This window comes from Vidua macroura, chromosome 15 (genome assembly GCF_024509145.1).
Source record: "Vidua macroura isolate BioBank_ID:100142 chromosome 15, ASM2450914v1, whole genome shotgun sequence".
In the NCBI taxonomy this organism is placed as follows: domain Eukaryota; kingdom Metazoa; phylum Chordata; class Aves; order Passeriformes; family Viduidae; genus Vidua; species Vidua macroura.
Genome location: NC_071585.1, coordinates 18,930,250 through 18,947,610, shown reverse-complemented (window position 1 = coordinate 18,947,610; position 17,361 = coordinate 18,930,250). Strand labels below are relative to the sequence as shown.

Sequence of the window (17,361 nt, the reverse complement as noted above, 5' to 3'; positions counted from 1 at the left end):
CCAACCCACATGTTCCCTTGCCCTGGCTGATTATGGACACAGCCGTGGTGCTTTGTCTGCTAAATACAGGTGTGAGGTCCCGTCTCTGACATCTCTGGCTGTGTGGTTCACAGGGATGGGAGGACTGTGCTTCTACATGTCTGTGTTGCAGAAGGATGTTGTCTTTTGAGGCCTTTGACTTACCACCTATCCTACCATCTCCTTGAACAGCCAAAACCAGCCACAGTGCAAGGTGTCCTCTTTGCACCAAGGTTCTCTCTCAGGCAGGCAGACGCCATCTCCCCCTTTCTGACGGGGTGTTCTACCCGTGGAAGGAGGCAGAAGGACAGAGGAATGTTCACAAGCATTTTGGGGACCCCTTTTCTCAGGGATGAGCAGTTGTAAATCAAAAAGCCTATAAGGCAGTTGTGTCTGCACTTGTTACTGTGCATGTCTGTGTGCTTGGCTGCACACACACGCACACACACTTGTCACTACCTCTAGTGACCCTTCTGCTTGCTGGACTTGGAGTCATGACTCTTGCCTTTTTCTTTCACTCACCCCTGCCTCTTCCCAGCTGCCCAGCTTCTCACGGGGCAAGTGAGTGGCTCCAGACAAGGACCTGCTGATGTGGGAGCAGCAGGAGAGTGGTGCAGGGTGAGCCAGAGCCTCCTTCAGAGGCAGGAGGAAAGATTCTGCACAGAACTGCCAGAAATGTCTCCAAATTGTGCTCATGTCTGGTGCGTTTCCCTTTGCCAGGGACCCAAGCAGCCTGGGCAACCAGAGGGGCTTTGGCGTATTATTCTTAAAGGCTTTGTTTCTTTAATTAAGAGGGCTCTGCTTTCTCTTGAGAAAGGAACCTGTGAGGCTGTTTTCAGATTCATTTTACTGCGCCTTGCACCTTCTGGAGGGATGCATCTCCGCAGGAATGCTCATGTTCCCACGTGCAGGAAGTGTCTGTCCGTGTCAGGCTGGGTGTCTTGCCCTATCTCAGCATGTGCTGGGGCCGGGCAAAGCCTCTTGTCCGACTTCTTCAGTGTGTTTACAGGCTGTGGCTTGACCTCGGGAGTGACCTCAGCAGTGAGCATGGCCAGTGCCAGCGCTCCTCTCCAAACGGGCACCGCAGCACCAGCTCTGCTTGCAGCACTTGGCCCACAGTGGTGGTGCAGCCAGGCTGAGGAATATGTGGTTTTCACTTCCCTGGCTGGCAGTGATTTTCCTGGCTCCAGGGAGGAGCCGTGCCCCGGTTTGAGGTACTGGTCTACAGCTGAATTCCAGACTTGGGAGGCACTTTGTTCTTGGTCTCCTGATAGCTGCTGCTTCACCAAACCTCTTTCTTTCCTTGCCATCTGTTTCTGACAATGTGCAAAGTTATTGATGAGGTGATGAAATCAGAGGACTAGGGTTTGCCAGAAAAAGGGTTTTTTCCTCTGCATATGCAGTCTCAGGCCTTCAAATGAAACCAACCCCCTGGAAAACCTGCAGGCTCAGGGCAGCAGCTGCTGGGCTGGTGGTACTATGAGTAGTGGGTCCAGGCAGCACCTTCTCAGGGCACATGCAGCTCTGGGAAGAGATGTGGGTGGTAATTAGCAGTAGAAAAATACACCCTGATATCACCGGAGCGAGGTGTCCCCGTTGAGTGCTCAGTGTTCACCACAGTGTGTTCCCACCATCATGCCTGTCTGCCTCCCGTGTGAGCCTGCTAACAGGCAGCTTGGCTGGCTTGGTGGACTTAGCCTTTGTTAGTCCTTGGAGGCTGGAAGGCTATTTTAGGTATATTTAATTACAGTTTTTTCTTGCTTAGTGAATAGCTGCAGTTATTAACATGGAGTGGAAGGGGTTACAGGAGATGGCAAATATTCAAGGCATTCTTTTGTCCTGTCCTCCAAAAGACAGAGAAAACAGTTACAGTTATCAGCAAGTGTTGTTTTCTGACTAGCAGAGTTTGCAAGCAGTTTTCTGTGTTTCTTTTACTTTTCAAAAGCCGTTGATTTTTGCAGTGTTGCCATTAGAAAACAAGCCTATGAACTGATGTATTCCTGCATTTTAAAATGGACTTTCAGTCTCCTGCTGTCTTTTTATTGGTTTCCCAGCCCTGCTGAATGCTGCTTAAGTCAGCATGTTGTAGTTGGCCTGTGGAGATCCAGGCCTGGCTGGTGTCACTTAAAACCCAAATGGCTTTGCAATAATGTCAGTGTTTCTGGACTTCCTGCACAGGAGCAATGGTGGCCACTCTGCACAGCTTGTACTGCCTCAGTATTGACTGGGAGCATTTGGCTAATCGCTTCCTGTAATTAAATTCTTCACTAAGAATAAAGTTAATCTTCTCAGAGCATATAAAACCTGACCTGCAGCCTGAGCAGGCAGAAATGCTGCTATTTATAGGCACTTTATCCAAGTGTAAAGGGCCCATTCCCAAAGCAGAAGCAATTAGAATAATTAGATACTCCTTGTCCTGAGTCAGGGATATATAACAATAAACTATAAGTGATATGGTAGTTTTCTGCTTGAGGTTCCATAGACTCTTGAGGTTGGAAGGAACCACTTTGCCCATTCCTCGTGACTCTGGTAAGACACCACTCAGCCCTGCATGTGTGATGGGATCACCAGTTCTCCTTGTCAGGGTGCTGAGGCTGGCTGGGGTTTTAAAGCTTTTTAGATTTGCATTTTCTCTGTTTGATGATGCTCAATAAGTTTGGCAGAGAGAAATGGATGAGACTTTCCCCAACTTTTTTTCTCTTTGTTTACATAAACACATTAATAAACTAATTGCCCAAATCCTTGCTGGCCAGCAGAAGCATTAAGCTTGCTATAGGCCACAAACCATATGGTTTGGTCCCAAGGCTTCTTTGGGTTTTTAGAAGAAGTTTAAAACGTGCCTGTTTGCATCATCTTGAAACATTAACATTCCAAGCACAAATAGTTTTGCATAATTTATTACTCTCACTGTAGCTTTGCTCATACTCCGAAGTTCAACTTCAAAGTACTGCATCCTCACTCCTCATTATTTATGTACAGCAAAACAAAACAACATTAAGTGCCAACCAGGCATTGCTGTGTTTCATTGGATGGAGAAACTCAGACTTCTTCTGTAGCCATATAATTTCTTGTTCAATTATTAAGAGCCAAATTCAGAGGGAAGGTAACATTTCCAGCATCCTTTCCTGGAACGCAGGAGTGCTTCTGGAGAGAAAGTATGTGGTAGTCAGAGGATGCCAGGTACTTGCCATCAGCTGTTCAATTTGGACAATTACAGTACATTTGTCAGTTCCACTTTTATTCAGAGTGAAATCCACTTGCCAGTTCTCACACACTGTTTCAGTGCAGCAGTATTTCATCAGCAAACAGTGTCAATGGTGCCCAATATGACAGGGCTAATATTGATTCCCCCAGTTTATTTTGTAATACCCATTATCTTTGCAGCAAATATTGTATCTGAAATCAGAAATGTGGGTGAAACATGCAGCAGTGTCCCAGTGAGGAGAGTGTTAGGGAGAACCCAAAAGCAGAACCCTGGCCTGCTTCACTGTGAAACCTGGTGTGCCAGCTGGGTTCCCCTACCATGATCTGGGGTTCCTGCCCATCAGTTCTGCCCCAGCTGGTGGACTGTCATGTAGAGCACTGGGCATGGTCTGCATTCCTCCCATCATTGTGCAGATATGGATACCAGGAAGATGTCAGCCACTGCATTAGATGGGGGCTGAATAAATCAGTGTGCATGGATCATTGAGCCTCTTTGTTGTAAAACAAATGGCCTGTGGTCAGTTAATCATATAAAGAGACAACTCCCAGGCCTCATGGCTTTATTCATAAGTACTAAATCCTCTTGCAGTTTCATAAACAGAATTTCTGTTAAAATATGGGGAAATTGCAATCTGGAACAGTGGTTAGAGATGTGGCTGCCACATACTGTGGAGAAGAGGAGCAAGAGATTTTTTTTTTTCTTGCAAAAGTCTCATCTCTCCCTCATCTCAACCATCCCTTTGCCTTCAGCTCCCAGGTCTCCTTGAGCTGGACACCTGTGCCTGCCGTGTCTGCCCGGCCTCGTTAGGTGCTGTGGGAGCCCTGCGATGGACAGCACGTGCCCTGGGCTGCTGGTCCAGCGTGTCCTTGTCCGTGGCTGATGGCTGTGGAGCCTTCAGTCCCCCATGTCACAGCCCCTGGAGTGGGATGCCTGTGGGCTCTCAGCCGCCGCGGCGCAAACGAGGACTGGCAGCAGCCGGGGCCCCGGGCGGTCTGGTTTGTCTTGGCATTGCCCCATCCATGTGATGTGGCCATCTCGGTACTGAGAAATCGCCTTTGTTTCCTGCCCTCGTTTCTCCCTGCTGCAAGGGGAATGAGTGTGCTGGAAGGTTGCCTGTTCTGATGGCAACTCCCAAAGTCTGTCTGCCCTCTGCTTCAGTGCGTCCCCACTGCTCTGTGGTGAGTGCCAGACAAGCGGGAGCAGTAGAAGGTCACAGATTCACGGTGTTGTTTTATCCAGATTTACCTAATTCTATGTTAAATGGCTTTGAGGTGGCTCCCAGCCATGTGAAGCTGGGCTCTCTGGGCCATGTCCAAAGGGGCAGCTACCTTCCCATAGCACCTCTCTGCTTGGCCTGTGGTCCTCGAACATCCATTTCTTCTGCTGAAGGCCTGGAATTGATGTCCGTTGCTGTTCCATCATGATTTAAAACAAGCCCCCTAACTGTGGTGTCCCAATTTACCGTTCGTGTTTCAAGAAAGTGGCTCTTATGTGTTGCCAGCCCTCAGCACGTTCACTTGTTAAATTATGCACATGCTAATGAAGTGTGAAAATCAGCCAAATAACATCTCTCTATAATCGCTTAATGTCCCCAGAGCATTGTGGCTTTTTTTATTATTATTATTTTATGATTTGTGACCCCTTCTGAATAATGTTTCTGCAGGGCGTTCTTCCAACAACTGGGGTTAATTAATATTTTCACTTTTTCCCCTTCTGAATGAAGCCCAAACTTGCTCACAGCCCACAGTGCAGTTTGTTTTCTGTTTTGAATTAAATAATGCCTAGATTTCTGTCAGAATGGGAAGCAGCTTTCCAGCAGAACTGTTAAAATCCACACCCTTACCCCAGCATACACCTGGGCATATGGGCAGGGATTGCATCCGTGCTGGGTGTCCCGCAGTTGCCCTTGCTGCCATGGCTCTTTTGCAGAAGTGGTGCTGCTCCTCGCGCCCCCGGACAGCGTTCCCCATCCCTGGGATGAAGCACTGCCTCGTCACATGCACTGGCAGTGGCTGATCTGCCCCGGGCGTTGCTCTGGAGTATGAGACCATCTCATATCCCCAGCCCTCCCTCCCTGCCGTGGTGGAGGCCGTGCAGACGTGCCTGATGCTGGCTGTACCTGTGCTAGGAGGATGTTGCATGGGCAGCTTGTCACTTGTCAGTGGAGCTGCTGCTCCCCCTGCCTGGCGTGAGCCAGTGTCGAATGCAGTGTTTGGATGCTGCTTCGCGCCACCCGAGGTGGGTGTGGGCGAGTGTTCATGGTACTGACCCCTCATGTAGCAGAGGTTGTCCCAAGTCTTTCAGCATTCCGGGACACCACCAGACTTGCAAAGGCCTGGCTGGGCTGGCAGTGGCATTTGGAGTCCCCGGAGGCTGATGTGCATAGGTGATGCTGCGTTTGTGGGGAGCTCTGAGCTAAAGCTGTGTGTGACTGAGGCAGCTGAGGTCTGCTCTAGGGCCTTGCTCAAGCAATGTGGTTCTCTCCTGGTGAGCCTCGCAGGCAGGAGCATGAGAGAGGGAAGCCCAGTGCCTTGTCTTTGGATGAGGATCGGGCGGACCGTGGATGGTGTAGAGAAGCAGTGCTGCCTAATGCCAGGTAACATCCAGCTGGTTGCCTAATGTCAGGTAACCTGCTTTCTCACTGACAACACGAGGAGGATAAGAGATGAAGTACCCAGCTCCCACCGAATTTTTAGAAGGTGAGGTCTGTAAGACAACATACTGTTTATCATAGTTTAGCTTTTCAGTGGAAGTTGCTGGATGTTGTATAGTTATGTCTGTTGGGTGTTGACCATGTGTGCTGCAGAAGCACTCACTAACCCTTCTCCTGCTGCATCCAGGTGATTTTCACACTCACCCCACTCCTCTCTGTCAGTAACAGCCTTGTATTCAGGATTGTTATGCCTTGGTGTCACACCATTCACCTGTGATTAAAGTGGAGTCACAATCTTCACTACTAACCAGAGCTTCATTCAAAGTGCTGTCCTGTGCTAGCTGTGTCCTCTGCCTGATGCTGCAGCCTGCTGGGAGCTGCTGTGCTTCAGGACAAAAGCTGAGAGCCCCTGTTCCCCATGGACATGGGTAGTGAGGCTGGGCAGGCAATCACTTGAAGCAGAATCAGTCACAGCCTGTGACAGCAGATTTGTGGCAGAGTCACAAAGTACTCAATGGGAACCTTGGTGGCCTGAGGACTGGGTGCTCCCCAGGGCGTGCTGCTCTGGCTGTTGTGCTGCTCGTGGAGCTGCTGGCAGAACAGCTGCCTTGTCTGGGCAAGTGACAGCTTCCTGCCCTGCCTGGCCTCCCAGTGCCTCTGTGCTTGTCTCCACATTTGCCACTAGTTTAGAACAGACTAATCACTCTTCCATGCACTCTAGCTGGTTTTGCTGTGTGGCTGTGTTGGTGATAAGACCTCGCTGGGAACAGCCGGGTTCAGCTCCAGTTCTGGTCCCTGCGCTGTGGTGGATGAACAATGTCAAGATTATCTCAGCCCAACAGTTTTGTCAAAAATATTTTCCACTGATCCTGCCTGGGGAAGCACCATGTTCAGCTTCAATGATACAGCCCTGACACCAGAAAAAGAGCTTCCAGCAAAGACTTTTAATTCCCTGTCAGATTCAACATAATTAAATCCCTCTGGCAGGAAGAGGGCTTTCACTGGATCTAGTGAATGTCCGTGCTTCTATTTGGAAGCCTCTAACACCCCGGAATTTGTTCCCTGAAACAAACAAGGGTTTTGTTTCCACTAAAGATAGCTGTATATATGAAATTTGTTATTTTTCAAGCAGAAATATTTATTATTTACACTTGTAGTTTGTAAACAAGTGTTTTTCACTCTCTGTAACTTACCAGCAGGAGGCAGGAATGCTGCCTTGCCCAGAGACCTTGGGCCTTCCCCAGGGACTTGAGGCATTTGGGTGCTTTCTGCACCCCAAGTGGCAAAACTTGTAAAGTTCAAAGAGAGGTTCATTTATAGCTGCAATCTGCTCCTTCAAGCTGCTGCACAAATCACATTTAAGCAATTCATTTCAGCGGCTCAGGACATCACTTAATGAACCCAACTAAATTGAAAGAAAGAAAGTTTAATTAAAATACTGCAAGGAAAATGTCTTGAGACAAGCTCTTCCAGGAGCAGATTGAAAATGATGGCACAGACATCTGTCTTCCATGGGAAGAAATGTTAAAGTCGGCAGAAAATTTAGTTTGTGATGAGTTTTAGAGGGAGCAATAAAGCATATACTGTGGTCTGGCCCCATGCAGGGGCTCTGGGTCACCGTGAGCTCTTGCAGAGCCTTGTGAAGGCTTTGTGCCCCAGCAAAGAGTGCTGACAGTGGCAGGCAGTGGCGTTGAGCCACGTGTGGAGGCAGAACCTGACAGTGGCCACCTGCCACGGGTATCTGTGGCACTCTGGGAACGGGGCACATCCCAGAGGGAGGACCCTGAGCTGTGCCGGTTCCTGAAGGCACCAGGAGGGCAATGGGGCGTGCTAACAGGCCATGCCACCTCCCAGAGAGGGGGGCTATGGGCACTGGGACTTGACTGGGACACAGGCAGGGGAAATGCTGCTGGCAGAGCACTGCGGTGGCTGATGCCAGTTTGAAATATCCTCTCTGCCCAGACATGGGCACTGAGGTGGGGGTGGCACAGCCCAGTGCCTGCTCCAGTCCAATTGTGCTGCCATCTTACTCAGTACAGCCCCAGATGCTGGATTAAGCCCTCTTTGGCTGATTAAATTCAAATCTTTGCAACAAATACCAGGGACTGTCTGCACTGTGCTGGTGTGTTTGCTTTCCCATGGAATTGGAATTGGAGCGTTAAGAACATTTTTTCAAATGCTGCCACTCTGACGGGCGCGGCTTCTGTGGGTGCTCGCTGCAGAGAGGTAGATTGTGGCAGAGAAGGGTCCCATGCAGAAGGTGTTCATATTCCATCAGCCACATTCCCTATTTGCCTCCCCCCATTCCCATCATGTGCCAGATCCATGGTGTCTCCCCGCTGACCCACTACTGTTCCTCATTGCTGACCCACCTGTGTTTCTGTCTTGGTGCTGCCTCCCAGGCTGACCCGCCTGCAGGCAGCTCATTCGGTCACCCTGTGCCCAGGTGTGCCCTTGGGCACCCATCACTTGACCCTCCACGTGTGCAATGTGTTTTGTGATCCTTTGTGGAACCCAGTGCCAGGTTTCTGTGAGAAGCTCCTGTCACAGCAGGTGCATGTTGTGCCTCCCATGTTCAGCCAAGGAGCTTGTTCCAGGGGCACCAAACTGGAATAATGTGACAGAGAATGACATCAGAGCAAGATGGTAACAAAATTGGGTTGTAAGCTGAAAATAGCTGCTCTACATGAGAGCAAAGCTTGCTGCTTCTGAATTTTACTCACTTAGCTGACATTTGGGTACTTCTAATTAAAATTTTTCAACAGTCAATAGTTTTTGCTGATCAGCTAACAGATGGCTGCAGCAAGATGACCAGAAAGAAAGACTGCATGGCACATGAAGAGTGTTGGAAAGCATCCATCCCAGTGTCTGCACACAGACCCTTCTCTGTAGGAAGAGTCTGATGCAGGGGTGTGCATCTGAGAGTGTCCTGGGTTTGCAAGGCAACATCTCCAGGACACAGGTGTGTGCTGAGGGTCAGACCTGGTGCTGCAGTGTTCAGCACAGTGTTACCTTTTGAGAAAAGCAGCTTTTGTGCTCCTGCTGCAGATAAAGATCTTGTAAATAGTAAGAGCTCAGTATTGTTACCATCTGTGAGTTCCTGCTTCCTGTGTCAGATGTTCAGGTTTTCAGCAACCAGTGATGTCCCTGGAAATCACAAGTTTTCAGAAGGTATTTTGGAACCAGGTCACTTTTTGGGTTGCTTATGCCTTTATGCCCATGCATGAGAAGTGCCCAGACAGTTGTGTGGCAGAAATCATTGGAGTTTTTAAAGGTTTTAGTGTGCAAAGGCTGGAGGACTTGATCAATGCTCAGCTGCTTTTTACAAAGTCTCATTTTTTTAAGGGTGTATTTTGCAGATGGACTTGGATTTTCCATCACTATTCCTAAGCCCAGATCAGCCATTTTGAGGAGGTAGTGTCTGCTGTGCCGCTGAGGCTCTTGGCACAGGGATGGCAGCGTAGATCCTGCAGTGAGCCAAGGGACAGAGCAGTCGGATGAGTTGCCTGGAATGCTCTGGCAGTGTGAGCACTGGCAGTGAGTGCGGGGAGCAGCTGAGCACAGGGCAGGGGGTGCAGGGGGTGCAGGAGGGCAGGGGGTGCAGGGGGGCAGGGGGTGCAGGAGGGCAGGGCAGCCCGAGTCACTGCCCCAGTGCTGTCCTCTGACCCGGGCCTGGGAACACGGGGGCTGCCCTGATGTGCCCGTGGGCGCGTGCAAGATGAATAACGTAGAAAATAATAGTAAATGGAGAAAAAAATCATTCAGGAAACTGTGGGTTTCGGTAACTGCCAACTCTCAATCAGTTTGCTTTTAAGCCCCTAAGGTTAGCTCTGTTGGTTAGAGCATGGCACAAATAATGCCAAGGTTGTGAGCTCAATCTCGGTATGGGACAGTCACATGAGTGATGGACTCAATGATCCTTGCAGATTCCTTCCAACTCAGAATATTCTGTGATTTCTTAAAATAAGTTGCTGTGCTCTGTAGACCATGGTTTGTGGTTATCTCAGGTGCACATGCAGAGGATCTGTCCTGCCACAGCCTGGACCGTTAACTGAGGTAGCACCTGTGGACCTCTCCCACCCCACCCAGAGCTGGGGCAGTGGTGGGGTTGACTGGTGGGGCTGCTTGGGTCTCCTGGCAGCTGGGTGCTCTGGGGCACCCTAGAGCAGCTGTTGGTTTTCCTCACAAAGTGAGGGTTATTTGCACTGCTGGAGAGATTCTTGGGTCCCAGTCTAATTGTCTTGATTTACGTGCTGTTCTGCCACCACAGGTGTGATGTGTAACAGCTTAATAAGGTGTTCATAGCCTGACTAGTTAAAAATTGCCATTAATCCAAGAGCTAATGAGTTGTGCATCTTGATGCAGATAGAAGAGTTCTGTGTTGTGTGCATACCCAGGACCCACCAGGACTGGTGGGCAGGCATGGGTGGGGCAGCCGGTCCAAAGGCAGCTCTACTGCTCTGCTTCATTCACTCTGTTCACCTCCTCAGATGGGCTAAGTTGTGGCTCTGCCTGAAAGCTGCCCTTTGCTTTCCTTTCTGTTTTATTGTTCTGCTCCTGTCGATGACCAAGCCATCGCATCCCGAGGCTCTGTGGTCTCTGCTGGTGCATTGGGCTCTGGAGCAGCTCTTGCCCCACTCCTTTTGTGTCCTTGTCCTGGGCACCTGGGGCCATGAGAGCCTCTGCTCCCTGGGAGTCTCTGTGCTGAGCCCTTCCATGATGTTATTTCCTCCTGAACTCTCCTTTCCAGCAGTTCCAGTAAATTACACCTGGCCAGGATGGTGGAGTGATGTAAATTCACATTCTTGCACACTGGCACTCTGAAATGGGTGCTTTGGTGGGGGACGCTGAGTGACACGAGGGTTGCTGCCAGATGGGGGTTTCTTTCGTCTAGGCTGGGTAGCACAAAATTCCTCTTTGCTGTAACAAGGGCAGAGAAATTTGGAATGTGCCAGTATTTTTAGCTCTTCAATCTAGGAGCGTTATTCCATTTTGGGGAAGAGGAGCAGCTGTTGCTAGCTCTGCAGCACCGTGTTGTCTTGATGAGGAGCTGTACCCAGACAGCAGAGCTCAGCAGGGTCCAGCCCGAGCTGCTGGGAGTCCCGTGTGAGCCGTGGCTCCAGCCCGATCCCTGCAGGAAACAGGACTCGTGGTGGGCAGAGGGATGGGCCTGCCCGGGGCTGGGAGCTGTTCAGGCATGGTGCTTTTCCACTGAGCCTGTCCCTCCCTCAGCAGAGCCCTGGCCTGGCTGGGGTGCAGGGGTCGGGCAGGTGTCGTGCCATGCTGTGCTGTGCTGTGCCATGGCTTGCTGTGCTTTGCTTTGTGGTCTCAGCAAGCTGTGGTGTTCCAGGGCATTTTGCTCCTGCTCCATATCCTTACTGGGCTTAATGCAGTGGAATTGATTTCCGTTTCCTGGGCTATGATTCACCCCAGCAGGGGATAATCAATGCAAATCAATCACATGTGATTTTGCATGCCATTAGATTGCAGTTTAACCTCTGGTGGCCTCTGCCCTCCCACCTCAGTGCCGTGGACCACACAGTTTGGGGCAGGATTGATGGCCCGGGCTCCCCACACTACCCTGCACACTGTACCTAGCCCTGTTCAGTGGGACTTGGATGCCACTTCCTTGTCCCCTTCAGCTCCATGGCCTTGCCCAGGCTTTCTTCCTCTTCAGCCTGCCGTTTCTGTACCTGAGGGGCCCTGAAGTCCCCCCTGTTCTGGCTGTCTCTGACACTTTTTCATGGGCAGGGAAGGGAGTTGCGTTCCAGTCTTTGGATGAGGCTCTTGCTCTGCCTGGGGGGCAGGGGCTGAGGGTGCAGCTCTGATGCAGCTGCCGCCGTGCCAGGTTAAACCTCACCTGACAGAGGGGACAGAAGGTCCCGGTTCCTTCAGGGTGCCTTGCAGTGCCCAGGCCTGAGCACTGGTAGGTCCAAAGCTCCCATCAAACTGCACGTCAAGCCCTGCCATGGAGGTGAATTCCTCAGCACTGACGATGCATGCCTTTTAGAGTAAACACTTTGCTAGCTCTTTTTTTGTTTGTTTTAAGAGAGGCAGACAGAAAGGGAGACCAAAGAGGTCTCTCTTAAACAGTGAAATGTAGAGTCTCCCTGTTTTCTGAGCAAAGCAAGACCCACAGCCTGTCACTGAGGGTCAGACCTGGGAATCCTCCTTGAGAGGCTGAGGATTGGGCTGTGTTAGTCAGTTGTAATTCTAATGTTTGTGTCCTTCTCAAAACCCCTTTCTGAGCTCAGGGTCCATCTCCTGCCATGCCGTGGTGAGATGCAGAGAAGGTGAGATGCACTGAGACCTCCACAGGGGATCAGTGGGTGCACTTCTGCTCTGGCTCTCCCATTATCAGACATTGCCTCCATAAGCCTCTTAATTTTTCATTACCTCTTTGCTTTCTTCATCCTGAGCAGTTCAGATGTAGGTTTTAACAGGACCCATTGTTGTCCCACTTGTTTTCTCCCTCATGGGCAAGCAGAGTGAGGGAGTGGCCATTGTGCCATGGCTTGGTTGTGCTCCCAGTCAGGGGCCACATCTCTGTCTCCTTAGCAAACCCCTGCAGCCATCACTCCCTTGAGGGGTCTAATGGGGGGATGAGGGATGTGGTTGTGGTGAGTTATTACCCCACGCTTAGGAGTATTAAACTCGATTTGGCAACTCATAGCCTGGGATTTGAATGACCTAAATCCTTCCTTTGGCAGCCTGGTTTGCTGTTATTTATGGTGCTTCCCAATTTATTATCATCTGCAGTTGGAGGCTTTATGCGTGGTGCTGTCCACGGAGTGATTTACACACACAGTGAAGAGAGCAGAGCAGTCCCAGACCCCAGACCCCTCCTGTCCCCAGACCAGCCCCGGGGCAGAGCTGAGCGGGCAGGGCAGCAGCCAGTCAAGGGCAGGGGCTGCCCCAGAAACGCAGAGCTCTGTCTGGGGAAGGAACTGGCTCGATGGTGTCATCAGGACAGCTCCTGGGCCCGGGCGTGCCTGTGGGAGAGCACCGGAGCTGGGGAAGGGTCAGGAGCATGAGGCTGATGAGGAGCAGCTGAGGGAGCTGGGAAGGGGCTGAGCCTGGAGAAAAGGAGGCTCAGGGGGGACCCTGTGGCTCTGCACAGCTCCTGACAGGAGGGGACAGCCCGGGGGGATCGGGCTCTGCTCCAGGGAACAGGGACAGGAGGAGAGGGAACGGCTTCTGGTTGCACCAAAGGAAGTTTAGTTTGGATAAAAGGAAAAATTCCTTCCATGGAAGGGCTGACCAGCCCTGGCACAGACTGTAGTGATGGAGTCACCATCCCTAGAGGGATGTAACAGATGTGTAGGTGTGGCACTTGGGGACATGGGTTAGTGGTGACCTTGACAGTACTGGGGGAAATGGTTGAATCCGATTTTAGAGGGTTTTCTCACCTAAATGATTCCATGACTGTGTGTGGTCACAGACCTGCCTCTCACTTCTTACCCCAAAGGAGGCATGTTCCACTGGGAAAGCAGGCAGCAGGCAGAGCCCCTGGGAGGGCTGGGGGCACCCTCTGCCCAGTGGGTTTGGGTCCAGGGATGTCCCTACGCCCTGGAGTGGCTGTACTGCTGTGGCCTGGGCCTCATGGGCTGGGCCAGGGGCGTCATCCTGTGTACACCAGGGCCAGGTGCTCCTGGCACAGGTGTTGGCACAGGTGTGGTGTGCTGTGGCCTCCCCAGCAGGACAGGGGGACCAGGGCCCTTTTGCATGGAGGTGCTGCTGAAGCTGGAGCAGATGGGATGTGCCAGGAGTGGGGATGATGTGCCTGGAATGCTTTGGGAGTGGGGGCAAGATGCTTGGGATGCTGTAGGAGCAGGGATGTGACAGCCAGGCCCCTGCCCTGGTGGGCAGAAGGAGAGGGGTGGCTGTGTGGGCAGATCAGGCTGCTCCAGGGATCCAGGTCTCAGCACCGACTGCAGCTTCCCTAGGTTATCTTCTTTCTTTTTAATAACAGATTCATTCCCTGTTCCTGGCAGAGAGCATGCCTTCCTCCACGCTGGCAGAGGGGGAGGGGGGTGTGTTGTAAATTTCCCATTTTTCTGATAAAACTGTATCGCTACGGCGGAAATCAAATCCCATCTTGGATATTTTTAGCATGAGAGCATGAAGGCACAGAGATGCCGAGGGAAGGGAGGATGGGAGGGGAGGGAGGACGGCGGGCTGGGTCTCCATGGAAACTGTTTGCTTTAAATTCCCGCATTGGGGCACTGAGTGTGTAGGAGGTGATGAAGGAAATGAAAAAGCAAAAAAGAGGCAAGTTTTTTTCCTTTCTGTTGTCACAAAACTGCTGAAGGAACCTTAGGAGAAATGGGCATAATTATTGATCATCTCAACATGAATACATGTGCATTTTCATTAGGAACCACCCACCCTGTGGTGTCTCTCGAGGGCAGCAGGTGGGGCGTGCAGCAGCCATGGCTGAGCTCTGGTTTGTCCAGAGACACCTTTGGAAAGGAGCTGGTGCTACTCTGTGCTCCTGAGCTGGTACCTCCGTGGGACTCCCCCCGTTGCCCTCTGGATGTTCTTCTGTGCCAGGCTGCTGTTACTGCCCAGGGGAAAGAGCCAGTGCCCAGACCATGGGTGCTGGGGGAATGATGCTTCTGTCAGCTGGGGTAGATTTGGGCTTGGGTTGGATACTTCTACTCGGAAGAGGGTTTTTTAATATTTAGGGTATTTTTTTAACATATGAAAGGTGTAGTTAGCCAGGCTCTATTGGTATCCTTGTCTGAAGTCCTGATGATGGGCATGGGTAAACAGCAGGTCTGGGGGATCTGGACATGAAACCCCCTTCTCTGTGGTGCACTGTAAATGGGGGGCTGGGCTGGGTGTCACAAGGGTGTCTGTGGTGCCTGGCCCTGGTGTCTCAGACCACAGCCCTGCTCACAGGCTGGTGCATTAGATCATGTCTGAAAAATGCCTCACTGCAGCACACAAAGTTATTTTTAATTCATTGAAAAGGGAATGACCTAAAACCGGCAGCTGGTAATGGAGAGGATTAAATAGAGCAAAACAGGTACATTTTCAATTGAGTAATTTTAGAAGGAAGCAGCACGTCTCATTATGAGGAGCATGTTAGCACTGCCTGGCCACAGCCACGGAGTCCCCTGGCTGCTGCTGGAGCAGCTGCTGCCAGCCTGTTCCCAGCGTCATCCACGTGGCACCTCGGTGACACCAGCGCAGCCCATGGCATCGCAGCAATGCTCTCCAGGGTGGGGTCACCTGCTGCAGCAGTGAAACCTCTGTGTGAGCCAGGGCTGAGCTGGAGCTGCTGAGCCAGACTTGGTGCCAAGCACAGCATTTCAGTGCTTGAAGGTGCCTGGCTTTGCTCTGGCTCCTGTCGGGCACCGTGGTTGCAGTTACCTGTGGGAATGGGACTCTGCTTTGGGTTTGCCTCCCAGGGCTGTGTCTGTTCTCGTGTGTGTTAGACCCAATAACCATCCTGACAAATTGCAGCTTGGGTTCTGATTCTGCAGGACTGTCACAACAGTGAGGTGCACAGGTTCCAGCAGCACAGATGGAATTTGTCCTGTCCCAGTGTCCCTCCCCAGCCTCTAATAGGTGTTAAAAATGCCTGTCCTGCCCTTTGGGAGGATTTTGCTTGTGCAACCTTGCTAAATAGGAATTCTATTTAACCAATAGTTCAGATCCAAATGAGAGAAGAGCAGGTGATCTGAAGAAGTTCAGAATCCATGCCATAACCTTAACTCCAAAAGACTGAGACCTCTGCAGGTGCTGCCCACTCCCGGCTACAGTCCACCCCAGTGGTGTGAGCCAGAGTGGAGCTCAGCCCCTCTGCAGCACTCCTCAGCCTTCCTGAGTGCTGGCAGCAGACGGTTAAACCCTTCCTGGCACCGAGTACCAGCCACGATGGCCACAAGAAACATGGGGTTCCCTGTGAAGGAGTGAAGGGTTTGCCTTGGAGCTCTCTAGCTCCATGCCACTCAATCCAGCCCTGCTTGCCTGTGAGCAGCGGTGTGTGCTGGTGTGCACTGGTGAGCAGGGCTCTGTGTGATGAGCAGGGCTGTGTGTGGTGAGCAGGGCTGTGTGTGGTGAGCAGGGCTGTGTTTTGGTGAGCTGGGCTGTGTTTTGGTGAGCAGGGCTGTGTTTTGCTGAGCAGGGCTGTGTGTGGTGAGCAGGGCTGTGTTTTGGTGAGCAGGACTGTGTGTGATGAGCAGGGCTGTGTGTGATGAGCAGGGCTGTGTGTGGTGAGCAGGGCTGTGTTTTGGTGAGCAGGGCTGTGTGTGATGAGCAGGGCTGTGTGTGGTGAGCTGGGCTGTGTTTTGGTGAGCTGGGCTGTGTTTTGGTGAGCAGGGCTGTGTGTGATGAGCAGGGCTGTGTGTGGTGAGCAGGGCTGTGTGTGATGAGCAGGGCTGTGTTTTGGTGAGCAGGGCTGTGTGTGGTGAGCAGGGCTGTGTTTTGGTGAGCAGGGCTGTGTGTGGTGAGCAGGGCTGTGTGTGATGAGCAGGGCTGTGTTTTGGTGAGCTGGGCTGTGTTTTGGTGAGCAGTGCTGTGTTTTGGTGAGCAGGGCTGTGTGTGGTGAGCAGGGCTGTGTTTTGGTGAGCAGGGCTGTGTTTTGCCCTGCCCTGAGCCCCGGGCTGCAGCCCTGCCAGTCCTGGTGCTGCAGAAGTGAGAAGGGCAGGGAATGCAAATGGCAGGAGTGAGCTGGCAGCTGTTATGGCCAAGTGTTCATTGCAGAATCCATCCTGCACCCAGTGCTGAGGCTCCAAGGCTGCAATCATTCTTCCACTTCCCAGCCTCGTGCTGCTGGAGTGTGGCTCCCAGGCAGTGGGTGAGCACCAGTTGGGCAGTAATTGCTGTGGAATTAACCTCTGACATTCTTCTAAAAATAGGCCAAATAAATCCAATCATTAGCAGCTCCCCCTGCGTTGCCTCGAGGGTAAACACTGCAGATTAAAGCGTTTGCAGTTACAGGTCTGTGTGTCCCCTGGCTTCTCCTGCCACTGAGCCCAGAACCCTGGAGATGGTACACTGCTTTGTGTGAGTGCAGTGGCTTTTCAGCTGATGGAGGGCTGAAAGGCATCACTTTAATTTACCTTGGTAGCGATGGTAGATTCAGCAATGTGCAGAGGAAAGCAGCAATGTAGATATGGTCACCTGAGCTGTTCTTCCTGAGAAGCTCAGGGAGAGAGGACAAAGGTGTCTTAATTTGTCTGCTCCCTCTCCTCTGAGGGTGAAGGCAAACCACCACCCCAGGCAGAGGGTGGCACAAGGGCCAGGTGGGAGCAAGCTCTGCCCATTAGCCAGGTGCTGAGATGAGATGCTGGGGGCACCACTGGCACCAAGCCCTCCCCAGGTCCCAGGAATTGATTGTGTCACCCCAAATGGTGTGGGCAACTCCCCAAGGCATGAGGGGAGCATGCTGTGCCACGCTGTGCCGTGCCATGCTGTACTGCCAGCCCTGGGCCCCTGGTGCTGACAGCAGTCCTCAGGCTGCATTTAAGCACAG

The 17,361-nt window shown here is 51.7% G+C and overlaps 1 protein-coding gene across 3 annotated transcripts in view; it reads left to right on the top strand.

Moving 5' to 3' along the window:
• PPP2R2B (protein phosphatase 2 regulatory subunit Bbeta) overlaps positions 1 to 17,361 on the top strand; it is a 63,507-nt gene that overhangs the window by 32,599 nt on the left and 13,547 nt on the right. The gene's annotated exons all lie outside the window — the stretch shown is intronic.